Source organism: Procambarus clarkii, chromosome 35 (assembly GCF_040958095.1).
Source record: "Procambarus clarkii isolate CNS0578487 chromosome 35, FALCON_Pclarkii_2.0, whole genome shotgun sequence".
Taxonomy (NCBI): domain Eukaryota; kingdom Metazoa; phylum Arthropoda; class Malacostraca; order Decapoda; family Cambaridae; genus Procambarus; species Procambarus clarkii.
Genome location: NC_091184.1, coordinates 18,006,416 through 18,022,962, shown reverse-complemented (window position 1 = coordinate 18,022,962; position 16,547 = coordinate 18,006,416). Strand labels below are relative to the sequence as shown.

General features: G+C 36.7%; 1 long non-coding RNA gene across 1 annotated transcript; it reads right to left on the bottom strand.

Annotated features, from left to right (window-relative positions):
* Window positions 1–1,049: 1,049 nt before the first annotated feature.
* Window positions 1,050–12,224, bottom strand: LOC138371250 (uncharacterized). The gene is made up of 4 exons (XR_011230362.1): window positions 12,132–12,224; window positions 7,621–7,780; window positions 6,817–6,923; window positions 1,050–1,901 (listed from the first exon to the last, which is right to left on the bottom strand). It is a non-coding gene; the product is annotated as an uncharacterized lncRNA (long non-coding RNA).
* Window positions 12,225–16,547: the final 4,323 nt, after the last annotated feature.

The following is a 16,547-nucleotide window of genomic DNA, read 5'->3' as shown; positions in this document are numbered from 1 at the left end:
AAATATATGTAATAGCTCGAAATATATAGACTATATCTATAACAGAATATAAAAGTAAAAATTTAAAAATCTATAAAAATCTATATATGCAATATGTGAACACAATAGATTTTGTGATCAAGCAGCCTGTGATTCATGTCATGCTGAGATCAGTCTGACGTTATAAGCAGTTATTGTTACTTAAAACTAAAACAAGTAAAATTTTCCGAGTATACATATAACACTATAGTTTTTCTATGACTAATAATAAAAATCTATTAATCAAAAGTTTAGGACTAATTAACTAAAAATAAAAATCTACAAGTGAATGTAAACAGTCAAGTATAATATTCATGTAGAAAGAGAAAGAAAAAGAGAGAGAAGGAAAGAAAGAGAAAGAAAGAAAGGGAGAAAGAGAGAGAGAAAGAAAAGAAAAGTCATGTATAATATTCATATTAGCACCATGCAATATAACTTAGATTAAGTAAAAATCTCAGACATTTTTAAATCAAATGAAATATGAGAGCCAGAGAGAGAGAGCGAGAGCCAGAGAGAGAGAGAGAGAGAGAGAGAGAGAGAGAGAGCCAGAGCCAGAGAGAAAGAGAGAGCCAGAGCCAGAGCCAGAGAGAGAGAGCCAGAGCCAGAGAGAGCCAGAGAGAGAGAGAGAGCCAGAGAGAGAGCCAGAGAGAGAGCCAGAGAGAGAGCCAGAGAGCGAGAGCCAGAGAGAGCGAGAGCCAGAGAGAGCGAGAGAGCCAGAGAAAGAGAGAGGGCCAGAGCCAGAGAGAGAGAGAGCCAGAGAGAAAGAGAGAGCCAGAGAGAGAGAGCCAGAGAGAGAGAGAGCCAGAGAGAGAGAGAGCCAGAGAGCGAGAGCCAGAGAGAGCGAGAGCCAGAGAGAGCGAGAGCCAGAGAGAGCGAGAGCCAGAGAGAGCGAGAGCCAGAGAGAGCGAGAGCCAGAGAGCCAGAGAAAGAGAAAGGAGAGGGGGAGAGAGAGAGAGAGAGAGAGAGCCAGAGCCAGAGAGAGAGAGCCAGAGCCAGAGAGAGAGAGAGCCAGAGAGAAAGAGAGCCAGAGAGAGAGAGAGCCAGAGCCAGAGAGAGAGAGAGAGAGCCAGAGAGAGAGAGAGAGCCAGAGAGAGAGAGAGAGAGAGAGAGAGAGAGAGAGAGAGAGAGAGAGAGAGAGAGAGAGAGAGAGAGAGAGAGAGAGAGAGAGAGAGAGAGAGAGAGAGAGAGAGAGAGACAGACAGACACACAAAGACACACACACAACAAAAGAGGAGACAGAACAAAATTAAGGCAAGGAGAGAGAAGACAGAACAAAATTAAGGCAAGGAGAGAGGAGACAGAACAAAATTAAGGCAAGGAGAGAGAAGACAGAACAAAATTAAGGCAAGGAGAGAGGAGACAGAACAAAATTAAGGCAAGGAGAGAGGAGACAGAACAAAATTAAGGCAAGGAGAGAGGAGACAGAACAAAATTAAGGCAAGGAGAGAGAAGACAGAACAAAATTAAGGCAAGGAGAGAGAAGACAGAACAGAAACAACAGAGAGAGGAGAGAAATGAGAAATCATTGAAGAGAAGGGGAAGAGAAACACAAGATAAGAAAAAAATACAAGAAAAATATACAAGATAAAAATGACATAAATGAATACCACAAATATAAAAAGTAAAGGAAGAGAGAAGCTAGAAGAGACAGGAAACGAGAGGTGTTAGAAGAGAGGAAGAAAGGAGAGATTAAAAGTTAAGAAAAACAGGAGAGAAACGTAAAAGAAATAAAAAAAAAGGGACATTTGTGAGGAGAGAAAATAAAGAGACCAGAGAAGACCATATATCAAGAGTGTGAGGATAAAGACTTATATATTTTCTTAGTAGACATCCTCTGGCTCTTGTTGCCCCTCTTGTATACGAATTGTACTTGCAAGCTTTCCCTGAAAAGATATTAACAAAATATATAATTATTTATTTATATAAATTACACACACACAAACTTTATATATTATATATATATATATATATATATATATATATATATATATATATATATATATATATATATATATATATATATATATATATAATTTCGTAAACCTCACCCTGTAAACATTCATGTTTCTACATGTTAAACAAGCTACGAGGATGAGGGAAGGGGATGTTCCCTCCATGCTGGATATTATATTTACCAGGAAAGAGAAAGATATATTTATCATTCAGTACCTCCCTCCTTTGGTACCTCCCTTTTCCTCTTTTCAGTACCTCCCTCCTTTTACCCAAGTGACATTGTCACTTGGGTAAAAGTGACCATGTCTTTTTGGGAATAAAGTATGCAATGCATTATAATCTGGAAGAAAATGAGCTTGAAGCAGTTGAAAAACCTGACTTGTGGAGAGGTCATTATGGGGAACTCAGATATTTCCTTAAGGAATTTGACAAACACTTGCTGTTAGGACATGAAGTAAATGAGATGTATGTCAAGTTTTGTGAAATATATGATAATGGCACAACAAAATTTATACTAAAGCAGAGATACAGAACTAGGAAAAAGGGAAAAATTGCCCAAACATACAAGCAATACAAAGATGCGAGAAACAACAATAGCAGTAAGGAGAGGGGCAGAAAGACTATGACTTTCGGTCATATTCAACAACACAAATATACATACACACACACACATTATTGGAAAAAATTGGAATTGGAATATTGGAAAAAATAATTAAAACTAAATGGGTAGAACACCTGGAGAGAAATGATATAATTTCAGACAGACAGTATGGTTTTCGATTTGGAAGATCCTGTGTATCGAATTTACTCAGTTTCTATGATCGAGCAACAGATATATTACAGGAAAGAGATGGTTGGGTTGACTGCATCTATCTGGACCTAAAAAAGGCATTCGACAGAGTTCCACATAGAGAGGTTGTTCTGGAAACTGGAAAATATTGGAGGGGTGACAGGTAAGCTTCTAACATGGATGAAAAATTTTCTGACTGATAGAAAAATGAGGGCAGTAATCAGAGGCAATGTATCGGACTGGAGAAATGTCACAAGTGGAGTACCACAGGGTTCAGTTCTTGCACCAGTGATGTTTATTGTCTACATAAATGATCTACCAGTTGGTATACAGAATTACATGAACATGTTTGCTGATGATGCTAAGATAATAGGAAGGATAAGAAATTTAGATGATTGTCATGCCCTTCAAGAAAACCTGGATAAAATAAGTATATGGAGCACCACTTGGCAAATGGAATTTAATGTTAATAAATGCCATGTTATGGAATGTGGAACAGGAGAACATAGACCCCACACAACCTATACATTATGTGAGAAATCTTTAAAGAATTCTGATAAAGAAAGAGATCTAGGGGTGGTTCTAGATAGAAAACTATCACCTGAGAACCACATAAAGAATATTGTGCGAGGAGCCTATGCTACGCTTTCTAACTTTAGAATTGCGTTTAAATACATGGATGGTGATATACTAAAGAAATTGTTCATGACTTTTGTTACGCCAAAGCTAGAATATGCACAGCTGTTGTGTGGTGCCCAACAACAGAAGTTGGCCCATATCTTAAGAAGCACATCAACAAACTGGAAAAGGTGCAAATACATGCTACTAAGTGGCTCCCAGAACTGAAGGGCAAGAGCTACGAGGAGAGGTTAGAGGCATTAAATATGCCAAAACTAAAAGACAGAAGAAAGAGGTGATATGATCACTACATACAAAATAGTATCAGGAATTGATAAAATCGACAGCGAAGATTTCCTGAGACCTGGAACTTCAAGAACAGGAGGTCATAGATTGAAACTAGCTTAACACAGATCCTAAAGAAATATAAGAAAATTCACTTTCGCAAATAGCGTGGTAGACGGTTGGAACAAGTTAGGTGAGAAGGTGGTGGAGGCCAAGACTGTCAGTAGTTTCAAAGCGTTATATGACAAAGAGTGCTGGGAAGACGGTCTCATCCTGTAACTACACTTAGGTATTTACACACACACTATATATATATATATGTCGTACCTAGTAGCCAGAATGCACTTTTCAGCCTACTATGCAAGGCCCGATTTGCCTAATAAGCCAAGTTTTCATTAATTAATATATTTTCTCTATTTTTTTTCTTATGAAATGATAAAGCTATCCATTTCATTATGTATGAGGTCAATTCTTTTTTTATTGGAGTTAAAATTAATATAGATATATGACCGAACCTAACCAACCCTACCTAAACTATCTTTATAGGTTAGGTTAGGTAGCTGAAAATGTTAGGTTAGGTAGTCGAAAAAACATTAATTCATGAAAACTTGGCTTATTAAGCAAATCGGGCCTTGTATAGTAGGCTGAGATGTGCGTTCTGGCTACTAGGTACGACACACACACACACTCACATTATATATATATATATATATATATATATATATATATATATATATATATATATATATATATATATATATATATATATATATATATATGTCGTACCTAGTAGCCAGAACTCACTTTTCAGCCTACAATGCAAGGCCCGATTTGCCTAATAAGCCAAGTTTTCATGAATTAATATATTTTCTCTAATTTTTTTCTTATGAAATGATAAAGCTACCCATTTCATTATGTATGAGGTCAATTTTTTGTTATTGTAGTTAAAATTAACGTAGATATATGACCGAACCTAACCAACCCTACCTAACCTAACCTAACCTATCTCTATAGGTTAGGTTAGGTTAGGTAGCCGAAAAAGTTAGGTTAGGTTAGGTTAGGTAGGTTAGGTAGTCGAAAAGCAATTAATTCATGAAAACTTGGCTTATTAGGCAAATCGGGCCTTGCATAGTAGGCTCAGAAGTGAGTTCTGGCTACTAGGTACGACATATATATATATATATATATATATATATATATATATATATATATATATATATATATATATATATATATATATATATATTAGTATATTTTGGTAGCAGTCTTTCCTGTAGACATATATTATTAAATATGACCGAAAAAGTAAGATTAATAATTCTAACACGAATTTTCTCAATCCTTCGTACATTATGCTTCACTGTTGGAGGTAAATCAAAAATCACTTCTCCAAAATTCATTTTTATTTCTAGTCTGACGCGACACGGGCGCGTTTCGTAAAACTTATTACATTTTCAAAGACTTCACAAATACACAACTGATTAGAACTTGCGTTTCCCTGATTTTATATCTACATTTGAGTGAGGTGGGAAGGGTGATGTGGCATTACATTTGAGTGAGGTGGGAAGGATGATGTGGCATTAACACAAGACAGAACACTAGAGGATATTAATAGGGTATTAAAAGTATCAACACAAGACAGAACACGAAAAAATGGGTATTGAATAGAAGTGTTTGTAGAAAGCCTATTGGTCCATATTTCTTGATGCTTCTATATTGGAGCGGAGTCTTGAGGTGGGTAGAATATAGTTGTGCAATAATTGGCTGTTGATTGCTGGTGTTGACTTCTTGATGTGTAGTGCCTCGCAAACGTCAAGCCGCCTGCTGTCGCTGTATCTATCGATGATTTCTGTGTTGTTTACTAGGATTTCTCTGGCGATGGTTTGGTTATGGGAAGAGATTATATGTTCCTTAATGGAGCCCTGTTGTTTATGCATCGTTAAACGCCTAGAAAGAGATGTTGTTGTCTTGCCTATATACTGGGTTTTTTGGAGCTTACAGTCCCCAAGTGGGCATTTGAAGGCATAGACGACGTTAGTCTCTTTTAAAGCGTTCTGTTTCGTGTCTGGAGAGTTTCTCATGAGTAGGCTGGCCGTTTTTCTGGTTTTATAGTAAATCGTCAGTTGTATCCTCTGATTTTTGTCTGTAGGGATAACGTTTCTATTAACAATATCTTTCAGGACCCTTTCCTCTGTTTTATGAGCTGTGGAAAAGAAGTTCCTGTAAAATAGTCTAATAGGGGGTATAGGTGTTGTGTTAGTTGTCTCTTCGGAGGTTGCATGGCTTTTCACTTTCCTTCTTATGATGTCTTCGATGAAACCATTGGAGAAGCCGTTATTGACTAGAACCTGCCTTACCCTACAGAGTTCTTCGTCGACTTGCTTCCATTCTGAGCTGTGGCTGAGAGCACGGTCGACGTATGCGTTAACAACACTCCTCTTGTACCTGTCAGGGCAGTCGCTGTTGGCATTTAGGCACATTCCTATGTTTGTTTCCTTTGTGTAGACTGCAGTGTGGAAACCTCCGCCTATATATAAATATATATATATATATATATATATATATATATATATATATATATATATATATATATATATATATATATATATATATATGTCGTACCTAGTAGCCAGAACTCGCTTCTCAGCCTACTATGCAAGGCCCGATTTGCCTAATAAGCCAAGTTTTCATGAATTAATTGTTTTTCGACTACCTAACCTACCTAACCTAACTTTCTCTACTACCTAACCTAACCTAACCTATAAAGATAGGTTAGGTTAGGTTAGGTAGGGTTGGTTAGGTTCGGTCATATATCTACGTTAATTTTAACTCCAATAAAAAAACATTGACCTCATACATAATGAAATGGGTAGCTTTATCATTTCATAAGAAAAAAATTATAGAAAATATATTAATTCAGGAAAACTTGGCTTATTAGGCAAATTTGGCCTTGCATAGTAGGCTGAGAAGTGCGTTCTGGCTACTAGGTACGACATATATATATATATATATATATATATATATATATATATATATATATATATATATATATATATATATATATATATATATATATATATATATATATATATATATATATATATATATCGGACAATTAGGAAAAAAAAAAAAAAAAATTTAAATTATTTTACCTTGTACCTAGATCCACCAGGCCTGTTTGGTCTATGTTTCAGTACTTGAGAAATCTGGAAGGTCACATCCTCCTCCTCAACTTGTGGATGTGCGTTGATAGATGATTCTGTAAAATTAAGTTATTTATATAATAATAAATTCAGTATAACAATAATATTCTGTAAAACTAAAAGTAATTTATACATCAATCAGATAAAACTCTCCAGAGATGGTGATACACAACATATAAAGGACAAGTTTCAGAACAAAATATGCATTTAGGAATAAGGTTTTGTACATGTAGGTAGCACATGAGAAAATAAGTGGAAGGTGATCAAGTTTATATTAACATGTTAATGGCTTTGTTAAGGCTTTGCAAGAATGAAAAAATATTAATAATATAATATCACCTACCAATTAATTGTACATCATTTATAAGTCAATTATTTGCATTATTATTATTCAATACTAATGATATAAAAATGCATTTTGTAATCTACTATTTATGCAAGTATTAAGCACAGGATCATGAAATAAACTGCAAAATACTGTAAAGGATAAACCAATTAAGTTTACATTTTCCTATAGCTAAGTCAGTCAGTTCTATTAGCAGCAGAGAACAATTATGCCCAACCTCTATTAAATGAAACAATCTTAAGAGCAAGTGATAGAAATATAATCATTTATGCTTGGGAAAATATTATGGAATGGTTCCAAATATGAAAAATATTAAGTTTTTTTGGTTAAAAATTTTTAACTTAAAATTTAAATTTTTAAGTGAATTTTAAACTTTAAAAAAATTATTTAATTTTTTGGTTACTTACTTAAAATAACATTATATAGTTCTTGTTTTTGTAGAAATGCCAATTTCTTCTTTTGCCCTTCCAGACTGTATAGTGACCACAGGCCGTTTGTTCATATCTTCATTATTCTTCGAACTGTGGTTGCACAATCAGACCCACGTACACTGGTTAAAAGCATCACCTAAAAGCAACAACAAAAATGTAGTACACTGACGAATTTTGAATGAATAAATATAAATATAAATATATATATATATATAATATATATATATATATATATATATATATATATATATATATATATATATATATATATACATACATACATACATACATACATATATATGCTATGTTGTATGCTACAACTTGGCTGATAATTAAGCCATTCACAACTGCAGGCCTAATAAAAAAAGGAGGTGGCATAGCAATATCTTACAAAGATACCTTCATCTGCAATAGTCTCATTAGTAATAGAGATGACTATTGTGAATATACCTTTGCCAAGTTCTCCAGTAAATCCCTTAAATCCTCCTTGACTATAAGTGCCATCTAAAGATTTCCCAATACCAACATAGCTTCATTCTCAGATAACGTAAGGAATCTTATCATAAATAACAATCTCAACAAAAATCAAACCAACTTAGTGGTTTGTAATGGTGAACAAAACATGCAGATACTTATATATAACCTGTGAATAGAGTGTAATAACACCAAAACTATTTGTTTATTGTTTTATGACCATAATAATTGAATCACTAATATGATTCACTAATATATAATCCTAATAATAATCACTAATATATAATCCATTGAGCATGCTGCATCTCTTTCAGTCTCTTTGCAATTTGAACAAGAGGGTTTTTAATTGATCGAACCATATTCTTAAAGTAAAGTAAATGAGATGTATTCCATATTTTGCAAAATATACGATGAAGGCACACAAACATTCATACCAAAACTGAAGGGCAGGATTTATGAGGAGACATTAGAGGCATTAAATATTCCAAACTAGAAGACAGAAGGAAAAGAGGAGATATGATCACTACGTACAAAACAGTAACAGGAATTGATAAACTTGATAGGGAAGATTTCCCGAGACCTGGAATTTCAAGAACAAGAGGTTATAGATTTAAACGAACTAAACAAAGATGCCGAAGAAATGTAAGACAATTCACTTTTGCAAACAGAATGGTAAACGGTTGGAACAAGTTAGGTGAGAAGGTGGTGGAGGCCAAAACCGTCAAAAGTTTCTAAGCATTATATGACAAAGAGTGCTGGGAAAATGGGACACCACGAGTGTAGCTCTCCATCCATCTGATTGATAACCCAAATGAATTTTTCATGGATATGATACCAACATCAAATCATAAATCAGATGTGATCCTATCCCCACTGGATTTTGAAGAAGCCATAGACAGTATGCCTATGCACTCTGCACCAGGCCCTGACTCTTGGAACTCTATATTCATCAAGAACTGTAAAAAACGTTATTGCAGGCCCTTCACATTCTTTGGAGACAAAGCCAAGATACTGGCATTATCCCTGACATACTAAAAGCAGCAGAGATAGCACCGCCCCATAAAGGAGGAAATAAGGCAGAGGCAAAAAACTACAGACCGATAGCACTAACATCGCACATCATAAAAATCTTTGAGAGAATGCTAAGAAGTAAGATCACAAAATACATGGAATCACAGCATCTCCATAACCCCAGACAACATGGTTTCAGAACAGGGCGCTCTTGCCTATCACAGTTGCTGGACCACTCTGACATGGCACTAGATGCCATGGAGACATGGCACTAGATGCCATGGAAGACAAACAAAACGCTTTGACAAAAAAAAGCCTTTGACAAATGTGACCATTGTGTTATTGCACATAAAATGCGTTCAAAAGGAATTACCGGAAAAATAGGCAGATGGATATACAACTTCCTGACTAATAGAACCCAATGTGTAGTAGTCAACAAAATAAAATCTGGACCATCAACCGTAAAGAGCTCAGTCCCCAAGGGTACTGTGCTTGCTCTAATACTTTTTCTCATCCTCATATCGGACATAGACAAGGACACAACCTATAGTACTTGATCATCCTTTGCAGATGACACTAGAATCTTCACGAGAGTAGGCAACATAGAGGACACAGCAAACCTCCAATCAGATGTAAATCAGGTCTTTCTATGGGCTACAGAAAATAACATGGTGATTAACGAACATAAGTTTCAGCTCATGCGCTACGGAAAAAATAAAAAATATAAAAACGGAAACCACTTACAAAACTCAGTCAAATCATAACATTGAACGGAAAAGCAACGTAAAGGATTTGGGTGTACTGATGTCAGAAGGCCTTACATTTAAAGAACACAATAAAGTAGCCGTCACAACTGCAAGAAAAATGACAGGATAGATAACAAGAACTTTTCACACTAGAGATGCTATACCGATGATGATAGTTTTCAAGACGCTAGTGCTCTCTAGAGTGGAATACTGCTGCATAATGAAAGCCCCTTTCAAAGCTGGAGAAATTACTGACCTATACTTATGCATTTATCTTCGGTTTAACACAACAGGCACCAGACACACGCTAGGCATCAAACACACTAGGATAAAACAAACATTAGGCCAGAAGTCAGAAAAGAATTCAAAGAATTTTACTGGAAAGGCTTGCCGTTAGGAAAGGAAGTAATTGAGATGAATTAATGCACAGTATGTCAATTTTGTGAAATATATGATAAAGGAACAAAAACATTTATACCAAAACAAAGATGCAGAACTAGGAAACAGGATTTGTTCAACTGAAATTTCAAGACGGACAGAGACCAAAAGACACAAAAATGGAATCAATATACGAAGAGGCCAAACCCCCAAACATAGCAGTAATACAAAGAGAAACAACTTCACGGCAGTGAGGAGAGAGGCAGAAAGAAATTTTGAAAAAAAGGAACAAACAAATGTAAAGTAGAACAAATCATATTCTATAAATACAGCAACAACCAATTGCAGGTAAAGGATAATATTCAGAGCTTTTAAATGCATGGATGGCGAAATACTCAAGAAATTGTTCACGACTTTTGTTAGACCAAAGTTGGAATATGCAGCGGTTGTATGGTGCCCATATCTTAAGAAGCACATAAACAAACTGGAAAAGGTGCAAAGACATGCTACTAAGTGGCTCCCAGAACTGAAGGACAAGAACTATGAGGAGAGGTTAGAGGCATTAAATATACCAAATATACTACACAAATATATATACTACACATGCACAATAAACTACCCTACACAGGCTGAGTATGGTGTGTACAATAAATTATTAGCTAAAAGATAAGACTGAGTTTGTATAAATGGGGGTTAAGTCAGAGTGGGAAAATGTAAGTGGAGTGCCTAAAAACCCTGTCCTGGGACCTCTGTAATTCATAATATATACAAATAATTTAGACTCAGGTTTGATCAGCAATATTTGAAAATTTCCAGATGATACAAAAGGGATTTTTTTCTGGATTCAGGATTATTTTTTTATGGCTGAAAACAGGTTTTCAGCAATAAAAGAAATACAGTATTGCTGGAACAACCGTTGACATCTTCAAGATAAAACCTGAACATCTTCAAGAAGTGAAGATGACCTTGAGAAGAAGTATAGGTTGGGAGAAGTATAGGTTGGGAGAAGTATAGGTTAGGAATTGTCTCCAAAGAATTCTCAAAGAATTACTCGTTATTGCTATCCAAGATAATTAGACGAGCCAAAACTAAATGCTACGAAGATAAATTTACCCAAATAAAGAGTACCTTACCTAAAAATATGTATGTACCTTACGTAAATAAACATTTGATTTTGAAGTGCCGGACAAACAAGGCTGTGGTGGATATGTGGGCCTGAGGGGCCTGTCCAAGCAACAGCCTGTTGGACCAAGCTCTCACATGTCAAGCCTGGCCTTGGAAGGGCTTGGTGAGTAGAACAACTACCAGAACCCTATAATGCATGTATCAAGGTGTCCAGGCAGTGAGCACCACATAATGCAGTGCAGTCCTGTAAGAATAAGCACAGTAAGTATGGGCATGGAGGGGGTGCAGCAGTGGCTTGTGAAGGGCTGGAGAGTAAATGGACATGCCCAGGGGTAAAAAGCATTAGGGTAACAGAACATAGCCCATAAAAATAGTAATGACTGTGAATGAATAATTATATGAATGCAATAATACTTCATATCTCAATAGGAATACTAAGCAGGATGCAAGACAAGGTACTGGTGGTGATAGTGGTTGGTACAAGTCCTCACATCCCCACAGACACCAGTAACAGCCCTCACCTCCCAACACAGTACCCTTGTAGCGAGTTAATCTTATACTCGCTTCATTATCTTATAGCATAACTAATTAACACTAATTACAGAAGCTACACAGGTGATACTTTGGTGTGAGTTGAGCGCACTGAGCGTCGGTATCGCTACACCCTTGTTCCTTAACAACCCTTTGGACCTTTATTACAGAAAAATAGAATCAATTAATTTAATAAAATATAAAATATAAGTGCTTACTTACGATAATACTATCGGTGGAACACAAAATCTTCTTCTTCTTGATAGTAGGTGCAGTTTGCATGAAGGGTTAGTCCTCGCCATGACTGAACTGACGACAAAATGGCCGATGTGTTGATATGGCGTCAGGTGACGCTGTGACGTCACAGGTGAGGGACGCTTTGCGCATTACTCCCTCGTACTTAAAAAGTACTACAGGTACTTTTTGGTTTTATTTTTGAATATGGCAGAAGTTGGACAGCTTTTCAAATCATTATAAGGGAGTGAGTTCCATAGACTAGGTCCCTTTATTTACATAGAGTGTTTACATAGATTAAGTTTGACTCTGGGGATATCAAAGAGATATTTATGTCTGGTGGGGACGTGGCCATGTGTTCTATTACATCTGTCCAGGAAGAGTTTCAGAACAGGGTTTGCAGTTAGAAAAAGGGCTTTATAAACGTAATTTACACAGGAGAATGTATGGAGTGAATTTGTTTAGCATGTTTAAGGATTTGAACAAGGGAGCTGTGTGTTGTCTGAAGGTAGAGTTATTTATTGTCCTGATAGCAGATTTTTACTGGATGATGATGGGCTTGAGGTAGTTTGCAGAGGTTGAACCCCAAGCACAAACGCCATAAGAATGATAGGGATAGATAAGTGCATAATAGAGTGAGAGGAGAGCAGAGTAGGGTACATAATATCTGATCTTAAACAGTATACCAACTGTTTTAGAAACCTTTTTAGTTATGTGTTGTATATGGGTGCGGAAGTTGAGTCTCTTGTCTAAGTATAGGCTAAGAAACTTTCCATCATTTTTATTGCTAATGTTTACATTATCTATCTGAAGCTGAATTGCATTTGTTGATTTGTTTCCAAATAAGATATAGTAGGTCTTTTCTATGTTTTGTGTGAGGTTTGTTGGTTGACATCCACAAGTAGACTTTTTTTAATTAATTGTTTACAACATTATTTAACAGGAGTGGGTTGGGGTCAGAGTAGATGAGTAGTATCATCAGCCAACAATATAGGTTTAAGTATGTTAGAGACATTAGGGAGATCATTGATGTATATAAGAAACAGGAGGGTCCTAGGATGCTGCTCTGTGGCACCTTTACGGTAATTAAGTGGTAGAGTGGGAGAGGTTATATCATTGAGGGCTTCATATTGGTGTCTGTTACTAAGATAGGATCGGATATAGTTTAGGGCAAGGCCACGGATTCCATAATGGTGGAATTTAAGTAAGAGGTAGTTATGGTTAACAGTATCAAAGGCCTTTCTCAGGCCGATGAAGAGTTCAATTGGAAACTCACTTTTGTCAAGGGCTGAAAAGATTAAGTCAAGCAGACTAACAATAGCATCATTGGTACTCTTTTGGGAGCGGAAGCCAAACTGACAGGGACTTAGTATATTGAATTTTACAAGATTGGAGTAGAGCTGTTTGTAAAAAAAAAAAAAAATAATTTTGATAATATAGGTAGATTCGATATGGGTCTGTAATTATTTATGTCTGCCGTGTTACCTCCTTTATGAACTGGCGTTACTCTTGCTTTTTTAAGGATATCAGGGAAGGTATGACACTCTAGGGATTTGTTGAACAGCAGTGCTATGGATGGTGCAAGGGCATGGGAGGCACGCCTGTGTACCATCGATGGTATTTCACTAATGTTCCCAGCTTTGGTTTTTAGCGAGTGAATGATGGACACAACATCTGTAGGGCTGACCGGAGAGAGGAGAAGAGAGTTTGGATAGCTGCGTGAAAGATATGTGGTAACATATGTCTGAGTCTCTGGGATTTTTCGGGCAAGGTGAGCACCAAACGATGAAAAGAAGCTATTAAATTCAGTTGCTGTTTCAAGATCTGTTGCAGGTGTATAACCATCCTTGGAGATTTTTATCTTATTATGTGAATGTTGTTTAGCTCCTAGGATGGTAGAGATGGCTCTCCATGTGCTTTTTATGTTGCCTTTTGCTTCTTTGAATCTATTCTCGTAATAGGAACGCTTTGCTCTTATTATACTGGTAAGCACTGATGAATACCTCTTAACTACTTCTTTTCCAACTAGGCCAATCCTAAGTTTTTTTTTCATATTCATGTTTCTTGTCGATTGCTTTAAGTATGCCATTAGTGAGCCAGGGATTATTTAACCTTTTTGCCAGTTACTTGCTTGGTGAGGAGAGGACAATAAGTATTGTAAAGGCTTTAAATTTTGGAAAGAGGCTAGTTAACGAATTATTATCCTGTGTATTGATAAATTTAGATTCCCAGTTTACATTGTGGAGGGCATTTGTGAGATTGCCTATTGCCGCTTCACATTGTAACCTAAAGGTAATTTTCTTGTTACCTGGTGGTGTTATGGCCATGTTCGCTACAAGGAAGGTAGGATAGTGGTCAGTTGTTCTGTCAGTGATTATACTTGATGTAAGAGGAGCTGTTATGTTGGTCCATCAGTGATCCAGGGTAGTCGCAGATGTTTGAGTGACTCGGGTGGGCCTGGTGATTGCGGGGATGAGCATACAGGAATTCATGCTGTTGAGGAAACAGTCTACTTGAGGGTTATTTTGTAGCCCTAGGTCAATATTGAAATCACCTCTGAGAACTATGTGATTTTTGTTGAGATTATTGTTTATGATAAGGTTCCTCAAGTTGTTATTGTATTTGTGTCTAGCTTCAGACACAAGCATGTTACAGTTATGTCTTAAAGAGTTGAGAGCAATTAAGGATGATAAAGAGTCACTTACAACTAATGTATCAAGTTTGGATACTTGTACACATTTCAGTGCAAGGAGCAAGGCAAATAGTTCAGTCTGAAGGGTAGAGGCCCAGTTGTTTATACGGACTCCCCACTCAAAATATAAGTCATATCCTATTGCCAGGACAACTGCACTTCCAGCTGCACCCGTTGGGCGCTGTAGGAAACCTTCAGTGTATATGATTTGAGAGAGAGAATGCTCTGTGGACAGAGCATCAATATGGCTTAAGACGTTGAGCTTTGCTTCAAGACAAAGCTGGGACTGATCTCTAATTTGCTCCTTTGATGGAAAGGGAGGGATTAAAATTGAAAAGGGTGTAATTTCCTACAGTGCAGGAAAGTGCTATTGTTGTCTCTCTTGGTACAAATTATAAATCTGATACTTTCTGAGTTCAGTTCCAATTTTATTTATCTATTTGAAACAATGTTTACATTCAATAAAGAAATTCTGGAGGGCTTCTGTGCAAGGGTTAGGATGAGCTAGCCTAAGCATTTTTATACCAATTTGACAGTTATTTTCAGTAACACGATAAACAACGCTCGGAATATTAAGTTCCTTTCTCATATTAAGTATCTTTGTGGTACGAAGGCACCCAAGGATTATCCTCAAGGCTTCGTTCTGCAATTTTTCAAGCCCTCCAAGCTTTCTTTCAGGATGCCTTAAAGTTAGTTTAGTTCATTTATTATGCACCCCATACCCATCTTGTGGGCGGTAGTGGAAAGGGTTGCAGAGGCACATAATGGGCTCAGGGACTGAACCCAACAATTCATTTAGCTAAGCAAGTTACAATCTTGATGAGCTAGTTACAAAATTCAGTATAAGTCGTCACATCAACAATAGGTTCGAGATCGATCACAAGTACAGTTTCTAAATTAAGCAACTGACATATGTGGAGAGCTAGTGTCACAATTGATATGTTTGTCCTGCACACCGCTCCCCATCCAGTGGGCAGCGGTGGATAGGTTACAATCACTTAGTTACTACTTACAGTTAGCAAACTGGGGATATTTGGCTAAAATTTCTGGTACCAGATCATTTTGAATGAAATATTGACACATCGTTGGTACATTGGTTATAGAATTGTCTCTGAATTCACTATCACATAGTGACGAAGGGGTGTGCAAATAATTTTGTTGACAGTTAACATTTGGTCAGGTCTACATCGGCAGATAATGAGAATTCCCAGAAATACTTGTAACCGAGTCTAAGCCGAGCAGTAGTAACATCTAGAAGTCTGCTGATTTTATTGGATGAACCATAGATGTGTGGCTCCTTTTGCATAATAGTATTGAACGAAAGTTAATCTCCCCAAACACTTTCGCGTTTTGGGCAAGTTACCCCTCCACTCTCTCCATTTTTGTTTGGACATTCCCTGGTAGTGAGCGGAAATACTGAAAAGTGTATACTCTTTTCAACTTTGTCACCTTAATTCTCGTCCTATGTCTTTCATTTTGGTATCAATGCGTTCGCAATAGAATTCCCAACAGAACTATGTGCATATAATGTCAAAGACAGCAGCGCGCTCCACCCGCCGACAAGATGAATGTAGGCCAAGGGTACCAGAAAAAGAAAGCTGAGCCACCCTCAGGCAACTCTCATTACATTAGAGAGCGTGATAATACTGAAAAGTGTATACCCTTTTCAACTTTGTTACCTCAATTCTCATCCTAGTTTTTTCAATTTGGCA